General features: G+C 37.7%; 1 protein-coding gene across 3 annotated transcripts in view; it reads right to left on the bottom strand.

Annotated features, from left to right (window-relative positions):
* The window catches only part of CADM2 (cell adhesion molecule 2), a 1,412,134-nt gene that overhangs the window by 67,825 nt on the left and 1,332,270 nt on the right, over positions 1–12,039 (bottom strand). The window lies entirely within an intron of this gene.

Raw genomic sequence — 12,039 nt, 5'->3', positions numbered from 1 at the left:
CCAATCAATGATGAAGTGACTAAGTGGCCTGTGAGCAAAGAATAAAAATAAGTACTCCACCAGAATCCGATGACACAGCCGTGCTGATTTGAATAACAAACAAAGATCTTTATCACCCAAAATACAGAAACCAACATTTCTGTCCTTTCAGGGACCTTGCTCAGAGAAGTGCAAAGCCATATGTGATTTGCAGCTAAATATATACATATATATATATATAGTATAATCACCCGAAAGTGCAAGTGCAGAAACAAGCTTGCAAAGCTAGCGAAGTCACGGAGCCAAAATCCCTAGATACCAGGCAAATATATGGGATCTTCAGGTATTAATAATACAGTAGCTTAGTGGAAGACCCTTATCTGAAAACAAAATTTAAGGTTCTAGAGATATTGTTTAAATATAGAAAGAAGGTCTTTGAATAGAAAGCTATAATTAATTGCCGTATCCAATATGCTTTAAAGCTGCTTAACAGTGCTGGAAAAGAGTTTAACTCCATTCAGCTAAACAAGACTAACATCCTCACCAGCAAGAGAAGTGCCTCCATAATTTATTGAATATGGGTCAGTGAGAGAGAGAAGCGAAAAGCACATTCGGATAATGAATTGCTTTTCTGCTTTATCTGATGTGTGTAGCTGTGATTTAAACACTTGAGATTACAAACACTATTTAGTGTGTAGTTTGGCTAAACTGCAGTTGGATTAAATGTGGAGATACTGTAAAATAAAGAAGGGGTAAAACAAGGAAGTTAAAATAATTTAAAGTATGAATTTGCTAATATCACCTCTTATGCATGGTTTACATGCACACACGCGTGCGCGCACACACACACACACACATTATTTAATACTGTAGTGCCGACGAGTATTCTAAAACAAACCTGGGGCAATCCCCAACAAGACCCAGGTACAGGTACATGCTGGGTACATGCTGGGTACATGCTGCAACATTTCAGTTACATTTCTGCAGGCAGACTAATGGCCCATCAGATTAACAGTGGGGGTCCCTAGCAGTCCCATTCAAACTGAATGGGACTGCCAGGGACCCCTGCTGTGTTAATCCGATGGGCCATTACTCTCTGCAGAAATGTCACTGTTTGCTGCATGTACCCAGCATGTACCTGGTGATAGCCCCAGATTTTCCAAGGCAAGGTTCAAACACAAGCCCAAGGTTTCAGTCACAAGGGGGGCTTCTCATTTATCTAGTTCCCTTCACCTTCCAACACGTACACCTTCTATTAGGCACTTTAACGTGTGTGTGTGTGTGTGTGTGTGTGTGTGTGTGTGTGTGTGTGTGTGTGTGTGTGTGTGTGTGTGTGTGTGTGTGTGTGTGTGTGTGTGTGTGTGTGTGTGTGTGTGTGTGTGTGTGTGTGTGTGTTGCCATTTTTGCCCAGCAATATATATGTGTGTGTCCTAAGATGTTTTTCTTGTACATTAATAGCAAAAGGATTAGAAAGGAGATAGGACCATTTCAGAGTGAAATTGGCAAGCACATTATTGCTTATTAAGAAATATGTTGCGTTAAAAAAATAAATATTGGCCGTTGAACATTCCAAAGAGGAGTAACTTGCAAAAATATTATACCAAAAGTGATCTCAACAATAACCACAGTAATATTTGGCTCACACCAGGAGTGCAAAGGAGGTAAACAAAGAACTTGGTTAACACAAACATTCCCAGCACGCTCTAACTCCAACACCCACCACATATATATGTGTGTGTGTGTGTCAATAAGAGTGCTACTGGGCATGGCCAATGTATACAAACAAAAGACAGGGGTGCCCAATGCTTCATCCAATTGACAAAACATATAAAGTAATAAGTATAAAGGTTTTTTTTTGCTGAATGCAGAAAACTCACTGTGGTTGCTTCCCCTCATACAGAGGTAAAAGGAAGGGTTCACCGTTTAGTGTTAGGACCTGCATTAATTTTGGTTATACCTTGACGTGGTATGCAGGCTTATGACGCTTTGGCCAAAGGGTTTAACTAAATAACCAAGTAAATATTATTATTTAAGTATTTAAACGTTTTACTTATTACTGTATATGTTTTGTCAATTGGATGTAGCATTGGGCACCCCTGTCTTTTGTTTGTAAATAAAGAACTTGGCACTGATGTTATATATCCAATGGTTCTTATGGGACTCTATGCATCAATTAAGGCAGCAATATATTATATGCAATGCAAAAAGGTGACACTGTGCATGTCATTTCACAGAATCCCTGGCTCCAGTAGAAGCACTTAATGCGAAGAGATAATGATGAAAAGCAGGGTTGCAGAGCTGTCTGAGACATGTGAATGTGCTCACAATTGATGATTTTATAAGCAATACATACCATTATCTTAATATTCTCTATTTTTTAAAGGATAAACATCAATGGGATTTTTAACATATGTTGTAATTTCTTAACAAAAGTTTTGAAGTACTGTACTTTCAATGTACAGCTGTAGATGATAACATATGACTACTATAGTTTCAGCAGCATTGAGACAATGCTGGAGAAGGATTTAGGAGTGTGTGTAGACAGACGGTTTAGCAATAATGCCCAATGTCATAGAGTTGCTGCAAGGACAAATAATGTTTCTTACATTAAATGAGAAATGGACAGAAGGAAAGTAAACATAATTATGCACCTCTATAAAGAATTAGTAAACCACACCTTGAACATGGAGTACAGTTTGGGGCACCACTCCATAAAAAGACATTATAGCACTAGAACAAGTGCAGAGAAGAGCCACTCAATTAATAAAGGATGTGTAAAATTGATTTATGAGTAGAGGCTAGCTAAATTTGATATGTTTACATTAGAAATATATTTGAGGTCAGCACAAGGAGCTTTACAAAGAACTATTCATCTCACGGGCAATAGAAACAACATACCATCCCTTAAGGTTGGAGGAAAGGATATTTCACCAGAAAGAAAGGAAAGGGTTCTTTACAGTAAGGACACTTCGAATGTGGAAGTCATTACCCATGGAGACTGTGATGGCAGATACAGTAGATAGTTAAAAAAAAAAAAGTTTGACACCTTCTCAGAAATTAAAAGTATACAGGGATATTCCAAATAAGTAAACTTGGGAAGGAAGTTGATCCAGCGAGAAATCTGCCATTATTTTGTCAGGAAGGAATTTATTTTCTCCATATGAGATTGCACAATACAGTTTTTAGTGAAAGGAAACTCAAGCGCCAACTCAGAATGGGTATGTGATGGGTGAATAATCACAAATGTTACCTTGTATGGATCCCTCAGAAACACTCCAAATATATGGGGGTATCCTTGGGCAAAGAAGGCTCCTGCGGCTCAATGCCACTAGGATCTATCCGTGATCCTTAGATAAATGTAGACAAAAGCAACATAGGGGAGCACAAGAGCAGTAAACACAATTGCAAATATAAAATCAGATGTCAAAAATAAAAAATAGCACAATGAATCATGGAATGGCAAGTATAATAACCACACCACAAAAACACAAGGGTTGAATGCCACAGTCAATGCAAAAACCTAACATTCTCTCCATGTATCTGACCTGGTAACGGGGGAGAATTGCGTGACGGGAGGGGCATGTACATCCCCCTGCTACCCGAACACATTGTGAGAAGTCCCACAAAAATTATCAACATTAAAGACAAGACCCAACGGAAGGCTGTTGGAAAGAAAACTTTTAGGATTCTGTTACTTACACACGGCCGTGTAAGTAGTGATATCTCACTTATTTATTATCCCAGTCTGGTCCCATCACTCCAAGAAAGTGCATTGACTGTGGCATTCAACCCTTGTGCACTATCTTGAGTGTTTTTGTGGTGTGGTTATTATACTAGCCATTCCATGATTAATTGTGCTATTTTTTATTTTTGACTTCTGATTTTATTATTTGCAATTGTGTTTACTGATCCTTTGCTGCACTATGTTTCTTTTGTCTACGATGGTACCTCTTATCTACATTTAGCATGGGTTGCTCAACCTCATATACTTTGTAACTATGTAACTATGCATCAATACATTATCTCACAAAATATTGTATTTTTCTCTTCAGTTTATCTTAATATCACATGCATGTACATGTGTTTATAACTATTTCCCTTAAACTGAAATATCAAATGGACAATCATGTAAAATCATTGCTTTTAACAAGAATAACAGGGGGAGAATATGTACAGCACAGATGGCAAAGGGAAATAGAAAATGTTTCTGAATATGTTATGCAAATTAAATTGGGTGATATGCATAGAGGGAATTATAGGAATAAATGTGTGCAGCATGAACACAGATTGAGTTTTTAAGAAGTCTATGTGGGTAGTGCGTAGATTAGGAAGATGTGTGACATTTCTTGCAGCATAAGGGGCAGAAGGAGAAAAGTAAAATTATTGTAAGCTCAGGACAGTTATCTCCTAAATTCACTGTACACAATGTGCCTCAGGGTGGAAAATGTCACTGAATGTCAAACAGCAAAAATGTCTATGAGTGTCAGACATTCTGCTGCTATTTAGCATACCTGATAGGCAAACTGGATACATTATATTTTCAAGAGAGACATATTTCAGTTGCACTGTCCACCTTAGGGCTTTTTTGTCATAAAGCACCTCAAAGAGTGGCCAAGCTGACAGTGTTAATTTGTGCTTAAAATAATTAAATAAACCTAAAGAAATGTCCATCTTCTGTAGACAATAAGAAATTAAAACAATATTAAAAAGCCAATATGTCATTTTGTAATGGAATATATAGAACAGTAATATATGTTTCCTGCTAAAGAAAGCTATAATGGTAAATAAAGGCATAACATAATTACTGTAGTTAAATATTTTAGAAAGACCTAATATACAGTATGAGGATGAACATATTTAGCACAATTGAAAAAAAAATACACGAGTTGGAAAGATAATTAATTTATTGAGTTACTAGGGTAGCACTGCTCCCCCCTCTCCCAACCCCCCTCTAGGAGATTTTGCCTAAGCTACAGGTGTTGTGGTGCTTGTTACCTGTGAGGGTCCAGGAGAGATGAGCATCTGCGATGGTAAGGGGAAACAGGACAGGCTTTTGGTGATCCTTCAGGTTCTTCTCGTGGTGTCAGCGCCTCCAGTCACAGCAGGCTCCAGAGTTCCTGGAGACAGTCACCACCATGACAGACTTCTCTCTCATACCCCACCCTATAGACTCTTACTTTTTCAGGGGTATATAAAAAGGATTCTTTATTGAAGCAGCCACTGAAGTTGGTATTACAGCGTATGCATCATATTTTAGAATGGGTTCCAGACCTCCGGATGGTGCTAGCTTTCTTGGAATATTGAGGCCTTGTGCTCTGCACAGATCTTGGAATGCACTCAGCTCCAGGAGGAGCTGAAGGCATGTCTCAACCCCAGGAGGGGCTGAGCTGGACTCCATACAATTTGAAACACTTCCTCCCTAAGGCACAGAGGGGGAGGGCACAGAGTCTGCACCATGATTGGCTGTACACAGACTCAGTTCACCTCCACCCCTGTCACTCAGAGAGGCAGCATGAGGGGGATAAACCCACAGGATAGCCTGACACTGCCTGTAGCTATCAGGACTTACGTGACAGGAAGCAGAAAATATAGTCTGGACCAGCCATGGATATACTAAAGTGCCTGGCTTTACACGGTCTCCCTCTCCCCTTCTTCTTCTCCATCTCTCCCCTACTCCCCCTCTCTCTCTCACTCTCTCCCCTTGCCTCCCTCTCCCTCTCAATCCCTTCACTCCCGCTCTCTCCCCTCCGTCGCTCTCCTCCCTCTTTTCCCCCCCACTATCTCCTCCTCTCTCTCTATACCACTCTCTTCCTCCTATCACTTTCCTTATGACGTCCCAAATTCTTTCTGCAACCCCTCCAGTGTTCTTGATTTCTCCTCAGGTGTCAACTGACTTCGTCTCTTTGCTTCTTTGTCTGCTTTATAGCTGTCCAAACTTTATAGCTATCTTACTGGTCCTTATCTGCCACCGGGCTATGTGCATTATGATTTCACATGCCAGATACATAGCCTATAAGGTACAACACCCACTGGTTTACTTTGTCAGACAAATGTTTATAACGCCATAGAATTAAAAAAGAACCATACGGTGCACACCACTATTGTTCCTTTAGTAAGCCTGTGATTTTTGAGGACTTGAGGATTACAATTACAGAATGTAGGTTTGCATTAAGACTTTTCTCAGGGGTTTTGATATAAACAAAAGAAATGCATTAGACAGGGTAATACATTCATACAATCTTAAAATTTTGCACTAATTTGAGAAGACTTTTAGGGCCAAATACATCATGCTGCAGTAACCTAAAATGTAGGTATAAGTGTCAAAAAAAGTGCTTTCTTTAATCGTGTAATATATCAGTATAGCACCGCCAAAAAGAAAATACTTTTTTCCGGATCCGTTAAAAGTGTCCGAGTAGAGAAAAAAGAGGCATAATACCGCATTTTGGGGGATTGGTTTGAGGATAGAGGGTAGTTGCCCCGGGGAGGGTGGTTAGGGGGGTGGAGTGGCAGGAGGGGTACACCTCTTCATTACCATAGCTATTAGTAAAGCATTGCGTTGAAATGCTTTATTAGGCACTAAGGTGGGCAAGGTAGATAGGGGGGGGGTTAGGTAGTGTTGTTTATGTCTAAATTAACTCTTTTGTAGCCCTTTGTGGTCAGCTAGTCATTGAAACCCATGACAAGTGGACCTGTGGGCTACTAAGGGGTTAATATGTACTGCAATGTGCTAAAAATATATCTTAGTTTCTATTGCAGGTTGGTTTAGCTTATCTTGCCTATGTATATAATAGTCAGTATATTGGCCATGATATACATAAGACAGGGATAACACCAGCCTTGACAGGGTTATACATTATTTGCATTATTTCTGTCATTCATCCTGTCCCGATAAATATTGGAACTTGATGTATGGCAGTTTCTACCTAAAATGGCTTATAATAAATACTAAGCCATTAAATCAATTATTGGCACCAGTTGGTTGGGCACCCCAAGAACTGCTCCCCTCTGCCCAGGACCAGCGTTCTAAGGGTAAACATGTGCTTGTACTTTGTGCAATGTCAACCCCACCCACTGGAATGTTAATGAGCCATGAAGACACAAAGAACTTTTTGTTCACAGCTGCAACAGATTCAATCTCAACCACCCCAGTGTACATCTGTGTTGCCCCAAAGGTGGACAGCCTTTGGCGCAGATGAAGGGCAGCCAAAGGGTTTGAGCCGTTTGCTGCCATTCGCTGATGTTTGGTGATGTTAAAGCTGCTCTATTTCACAAACTCACAAGCCCTTTATCCCCTGTACCCAATTTTTCAACTCCATCTGTCCATGAAATGTCTGTGAATTGACTGTATAACCCTGTTCATTTATTGTAACCATGTATTTTTTTTATAACTCTGTGCCCAGGATATACTTGAAAACGAGAGGTAACTCTCAATGCATTACTTCCTGGTAAAACATTTTTATAAATAACTAAAATAAATTGGCCCTTTATTGGATTTTGCGTTGTGTGCAATGAGAATTACTTTATCAAGTTGATAAAGTATACTTTGTACGAAACGCGTAGGAGGGTTGTTGCCTCCTTCAGCATGTCTTCCCAATAAAGGATATTTTTCTACTACTGGACACAGACTCCCTTTTTGGCTGTGTGCTGCCCTTCTGTTCTTCATCACTTAGTTTAATGTTAGAGCTGCTGCTCTGAATAGTCTTGTCAGTATTACAGTAGTCTTAAGAAAATATTTTAGAAGGTGTGAGTTGTGACTCATTCAAATATACTTTGCATAGCAATTAGACAATCTCCCAGGGTACTTCAGGTGTGCTCCTTTTTGAGCACAAGTGTCTCCCCTATGTTATTTGGAGGGTGCTTTGAGGGGATATATATATATATATATATATATATATATATATATATATATATATATATATATATATATATATATACACAATTTGAGCAGCTACTAAAGTCTCCCCTCCCCCATGTCAAACCATGCAGTTTTACAAGGACAAACTCTGAGCTACAAAAATATGCCCCATAGAGTGAATCAATCTACTGTACATTAAGTACAGGGATTATTTTGGATTGAAAAATTATTTACTGCAATGCTACTCTTCTACCATACTGTATGTGAACCATTTCTGTAACTTGTAATTTAAAAATAATGAACCATCACATACGTTCAATATAGAATATAGAAAGACATCATCCCATGAAGTCTGATTTACAGCTACATTAGGCCTTTTTCACCATGAATAATGAGCATGAAAGAATTATAGTAGAGGACAGAATTCAGAAGAGAACCTCTTTGAAACATTGTGTATTCTTCTCCCTGTTATCAACAGATACAGTGGAACAGGAAATGATACAGAATACTTTTAATACCTTTTGAAAACAGCTGTCCAGTTTGTATACATTGGATTATTTTAATTATTTTTCATAAAAGCGAATAACATTTAGTTGGATCAGTAGTTTCTTACTGAACTGGGCAAATCGCAAATATACATTTTAGTAGTAAACATACAGTATAAGACTTTTGCTTTATACTCCATTTAAATTTAATGTGAAGAGAATTCGTAAAATCATCAACTCTAGTAGAAACTTACATACCAAATCAGTTCATGTAAATTATTTTATTGAAAAAAATACATGTCTCAAAAATAAATGCTAGTAATTTCTGAACATTCTAAAAATGTATCCATGATGTGCATAAAGAAGCTAAAAGTCACAAAACAAAACCAGAAAGGGTTCAGTGAAAGTGTACATTAACATAATATGTGTTTCAAAGTCGGTTATTTAGACAATGGCCCATATTTAACAGGCAATCTTCTGCCATAAAACACCTTCTGAAGACAAATTATAGCCCATTCCCTTAAATGTGACCCAAAATCTCTGAGATGACCCAAACAATACATTTGATCAACTATTGTAAACTTGAATGGCTAAATTCAATAATCTCCAACGCAAATGTTCGGGACTTTTTTAGACTAAAATCCTTATTGCTGTCAGTGCGGATATTCGACAGAAAACGGCCTATGTATTAATATGGCTAGATCTGTTGGTTCCTCTTTGTTTCAATCCACCTTTTCTATAACCTGCAACCACTCTTTGTGAGGTTTGATCATACCTTTCTGTCAGAGCAGAATCCAATCATTTGGTTTGGTAGCAGACAGTTTAAGTGATTATGCAATAGTGTATTGTGTATATAAAATCAGTGGTAGGAAATTATCAGACACTCAAGAAGTTGAAGAAAATTTTACTTTATTCAATATACACATTTTTCCAAACATGTATATAAAATCAGACCATTACACTGAAACCCTACATTCTAACTCTCTATGACATTTAAAAAAAATGTGAATGTTCCATATTTTTGGGATGACCTTAGTAACTGCCCTTGGCATAGAATCAATTGAGTATATCCAATCAGAGTTTTTTCATTACTGTACTCCCCATGCTATATTATGCAGAATATGAATTTGAGGAGCCCACATTCCCTGGGTTATAACAGATCTAATATCTTACCACTTAAGGAATGCCTTCTAATACTGTCATGTCTCACACAATTTGTATGAGTTTTGCATATTAGGGCTTTGTTTCATGATCTCAGGCACCAGGAGGTAAAGCTCACAGTGCTAGGAAGCTGCCCCTATACATACGTAACCATATCCCCCAAAATGAATTACTCCACCCCAAATATCACTTACCCTGCTTCCAATGTTACAGAACCCACCAGTGGTAGATGCTGGAACCCCTGCTCTGTAGGTGAGGATGGTCTCACAGAAATCTCATACATGTGTGAAGCCAAACCTCATGCTCCCAAGTAGTGAAACCTTAAAATGCTTTGGCCTTGAGGAACAGAGTTAAATTAACTGACTCGATACTTTAGGATACATGTGGAATACACGTAAAAAGGTAATCAAGACTAGCAAAAGCAACATTTTATAAAGTCTTCCAACATCCTGGAAGGTTATCAATTAAATAGTTGAACTTGAACTACAAGAAACCTTCTAATATCAATAAGAATGATGTAATTGTATCTAATAACACAGCTGTTGCCAGTGAATTCACAATGGTGGTCATAATTCTTAAGTTCAGACTGAGTGTATCTGTATACCTCGACTGAACTCACACATTTGAATTCATCCCAGTGTCTGAAGATGATATTGTACAGGAGCTCCCCACACTGAAGCTAAACAACCAATGTGGTCCTGACCATTTGTGATTAAAGTTCCTATGTTTCAATGCCCGTTTTCTTGCGTAACCATTTGTCTCCTTAATCAACTCTATTTTGTCATCCGGCCATATCCCTAGATGCTGCAAAACTGCTAGTTGTTAAATTTGTTAAGCGTGGTGAAAAAACACTTCATTTTCAGCTATGGATAAATCTCTATACAGCCTATGCTATGTGTTCATTCTCAACAAAGCGTCTATTACAATAAGTCAAATATCCTTAGTCAGTTCCAATCTGGCTTTCCCCCAAATCAATTCACAGTAAGCCTCTTAAAAATATGAAATCAGATCCAGTGTGGAATGGTACATGGAGAGTTGACTGGTACAGTATTCCTGGACTTTACAAAGGCTTTCAATACTGTTTGATCACACTACCCTGTTAAATTAGCTAAAGGAAAAATTAATCACTTTGGCCAACAATATTTATGAAAAGTTGCTAAGTGTATGAAATATTTGGATAGAAAAATCTTCCATTGAGACTATAACTTTTATAAAGGGAATAAAAATATGTTTCAAATGTTTCAAACCTAGCTTTGGTTAGAGGAAAATGGGCACTGTGTCCCAAGCCATAACTGTACGAATAAAAAGGAGAAAATGATTGCCCTCAACTGAGCACATTTTTGTTCTCGAATACTGTTCTTACACTTGATCTATAGATGTAGCAGTCATTATTCGAACATTTCACACGTTGTAAACCTCGGAATACCCATGCCATGGCGCGTCATTACCACGTATTGACTCGTGTTTTATCGAGTGCAGAAAATGGCATTTTAGTGTTTTTTTGACGAAGTAAATTGACAAAGTTAATTGACAAAGTACAGACAGTCCTCGTTTTATAATGCTTCGTTTTACAATGAATGGCTTATCCAACGCTATGCAATGCATACTATATTCATTTTTACAATGCCAAAACGGCTTATCCAATGGTCTTACGACACTTTGCAACGTTGTTTATGTGTATGTGTGTATATATACACACATACACATAAACAACGTTGCAAAGCATCGTAAGAGCGTATGTGTATATATATATATATATATATATATATATATATATATATATATATATATATAATATTATACTATATAATATATTATTTATTATGTTATATTATACATATAATACAGTATATACACTATATAATTTATGTGTGTGGTGCATATCTTATTGCCTGCGTAAAATATTTGGTGTATTTTAATGTTAAAAATGCCTTCAGGAACGGAACCTTTCATTTAATTTGTGTTCCTATGGGAAAATGTGTTTTGCTTTACAACATTTCGCTATCCAACACCATTTTGAGTAACGCATTGTGTCGGATAACCGAGGACTGCCTGTACTGTACTGTATACATTACAATTCATTCATTTCTGCCACGGAAATGCGAATAATTGCACCCAAAGAAATCAGAATCCATGAAATTCAAACAAATCAACCACGTGATTGGGCACGTGGGGACAGCAGCGCAAACGAAAACGGTTCTGTGATATCTTCGTTAACGACTGCTGCATCTGTATAAAGACAGGCCAATGTACATCATATTGAATAGGGGTTCAAATATATTGTATTGTGTGAGAAAACTGGAATCCGATTGTGATATTAAGAGAATTTGGAAACACAATGCACATTGATTATATGCTGAATGTAATAGATCTGTTACCAACATGCATAATATGAGAAGTATACCCTTAATTATTCCTATACTGTACTTTAGATATATGAATAATGTGTGCTCTGGAATTAGATCACACTCTCAAAACTGGTTTAATTGTTATTAGGAAGATCATACTACATGTCTATCTCTGGCTCTTACCACATACGTGTTACTTGGGGGTTCCCTA

This window comes from Ascaphus truei, chromosome 3, assembly GCF_040206685.1.
Source record: "Ascaphus truei isolate aAscTru1 chromosome 3, aAscTru1.hap1, whole genome shotgun sequence".
Classification (NCBI taxonomy): domain Eukaryota; kingdom Metazoa; phylum Chordata; class Amphibia; order Anura; family Ascaphidae; genus Ascaphus; species Ascaphus truei.
The sequence above is the reverse complement of the archived record's forward strand: the minus strand, read 5'-3'. Positions and strand labels throughout refer to the sequence as shown.